This window comes from Austrofundulus limnaeus, unplaced genomic scaffold (genome assembly GCF_001266775.1).
Source record: "Austrofundulus limnaeus strain Quisiro unplaced genomic scaffold, Austrofundulus_limnaeus-1.0 Scaffold53, whole genome shotgun sequence".
In the NCBI taxonomy this organism is placed as follows: Eukaryota; Metazoa; Chordata; class Actinopteri; order Cyprinodontiformes; family Rivulidae; genus Austrofundulus; species Austrofundulus limnaeus.
In genome coordinates this window covers 664,528-666,824 of record NW_013952455.1, presented here as the reverse complement: position 1 = coordinate 666,824, position 2,297 = coordinate 664,528, and the positions used below count along the sequence as shown (strand labels likewise).

Genomic DNA, 2,297 nt, shown 5'->3' with positions numbered 1-2,297 from the left:
GACCCTTCACTTCCTGTGTCGTAAAATAGTTTCTGAGCTCAGATTCAAAGGAGGTCCATGAGAGTTTGGATAAAGCCTTTCAATGAAAAGTGAAATTAAACAGAGAAAACAAAAGAGGATATGCTTTGATGTATAAACCGTRAAATRATAGRAAAWAAAGTTGTTGYTAAAATATTTAAAAGTGTMCAYCAGKGCTGCAGGACCTGCAATGTGTCATARCAGTGCTTAATATTGTGATGAYGATTTGACTTGTGATWTATGAACAAATACTGTCTGCTCTGGATTCAGAGGGGAAGAAAAAAAAACAACTAATACATAATTTCCATTCCAGCGTGAATTTTATAAAGAATAGGAAGAGATCCAATTGGCCAAATACAAGAAGCAGTTTTGTGTGATATGCCTATTGTACAGGCTGTTATCGCGATGATGWTGATGATGATGCATTTTTGATGAATTATGCAGCCCTAGTGCACACACCTGAAAAAAAATATAATTTTTAATTTTAAGAATTGGAATCTCAAACATCTTTGAGTTTATGCAATAATTTTTAAAATATTATGGACGTGTTGAAAATAAAAAAAACACTACACAACTGCTTCCATTTCATAAATCAGAAGGATTTTCAGTGTAGTTCTCAAACCAATCAGTAGAGGGTGCCAGAGGACACTTGTGTGCTTTTAAATCTGCTGTTAATCTGTAGCTCTGCAACACACACTCTGCCTTTAGCACCAAAACGCGTAAAGCAGTGAAACAGAAAACACACACCTTCAGGGATTGTTATCTTTACATCTCAACCATCGCAGCAGCTTTCACAAGCTGAAATTAAGTCATTTCCTGTAAAACGCCTTCTTTTTCTTCACCCCCCCCCCTTTTTTTTTTTTTTTTTTTTTTTTTTTTAAGGGAGCCACAAATTGAATCCAGATTTCCACATGTAATAACTTGGTGTTTTGGGTCATTTACAAACAAATCTGCATCGTGTCCCGTCTCTGCTAATGATGGAGTTGAGCAGACAGGACAAGAAAATGAAACGGTTCTCGGGTTGTTTTACACTGCGGGCTCATTTTCTAAATCTGTGAGTAACGCAGAGTTTGTTTCTCAATCATTTTTTCAGACCTTAATAGCAATCTGCTCCACCACAACACAGAGAGGCAAATAACAAACAGGCTGCAAGTTAAATGGGATCCACCAGCACCATGTTGCTTCGGTGTTTGACGATGATGAATCATGATCTGACTAACAATTATGTTATCTTTCTCAGTCGTGGTGACAGACTTACAGTCTTTGGTTTGCACATGTGTTCATCAAATTATCGATTACATAATAATAATAATAATAAGTAATGTAAACACAATATGAATAGTGATGCACAGGATAATTGCTGGAGGCACAGGCTGCACATAAAAACAAGGAAAGAGGATGGATGGATGGATGGATGGATGGATGGATGGATGGATGATCTTTTTAAGAGGCAAACTTTGGGATGCAAACAGGAAGCCTGTGCACCAAAATACCTCAAGTGGAGACAGTGCTGCATTGTTTCTTTTATATTTTATTAAAATGTAAGGAACTTTTAGGAACATTCAAGGTACATATTTTCAGACACTAATGACCATTAACTTTTAAAAGTCAAATGAGCTGCTAACGAGGCTAAATGTGTGTCTTTGACTCTTCTTTTCTTTCTTCTTTTTCTGTAACAAAAGCAAAGYAGGTCAAAATAATCCCAGTTTTATTAGTCTGAGCTGTCAGTAATTCACAATGCTGTGAAATAATGCATTTTAAATATAAAGGGATATATTTGTTAAAGGACCCTAAAAGACAATCAAGTGATTGTGAGCGCATTATTAAAATATAAATACATAATAAACCCACATCGTTTTTTTGAGGTGTCATCCCTGAAGTTCCTAAATGTCCATTTGATTTGATGTCGCCTCCCTTTTAATTCCTTCCAGGCACCTAAATGAAGCCAGCTCCTGATGGGGAGGCTGTCGAAGCGATCCGACTGGTGGAAAGAAGAGAGAGAGAGATGGATGAAGTGCCGAGAGTGGAGATGGAGGAGAGGATGGGAGCAGACAGCGAGGGAGGTAAAACTGAAAGCAGATGGCAGAGCTGGCACCTGTCTCACTCTGAAATCTGTTTGGAGCTGTTTTCCACATGTCTTAAAAAGGAGGGAGAGGAGAGGAAGGAAAAAAAAGAGGCAACTCTGCATGCCAGGAAAAAAAAACACTCTCAGGTTTTAACCCTTTGTGACTGCGGCCTTCTTTTAGCATCTCGGTGATAATGGAAGCCCCCCCACCCCC

General features: G+C 38.2%; 1 long non-coding RNA gene across 1 annotated transcript in view; it reads right to left on the bottom strand.

Moving 5' to 3' along the window:
* Nucleotides 1–1,541: 1,541 nt before the first annotated feature.
* LOC106517808 (uncharacterized) overlaps nt 1,542–2,297 on the bottom strand; it is a 7,281-nt gene continuing 6,525 nt past the window's right edge. The window contains exons 3-4 of the long non-coding RNA XR_001310247.1: nt 1,870–1,999; nt 1,542–1,688 (exon numbers count right to left, since the gene is read on the bottom strand). This is a non-coding gene — a long non-coding RNA (uncharacterized LOC106517808). The remainder of the gene's footprint in view (nt 1,689–1,869; nt 2,000–2,297) is intronic.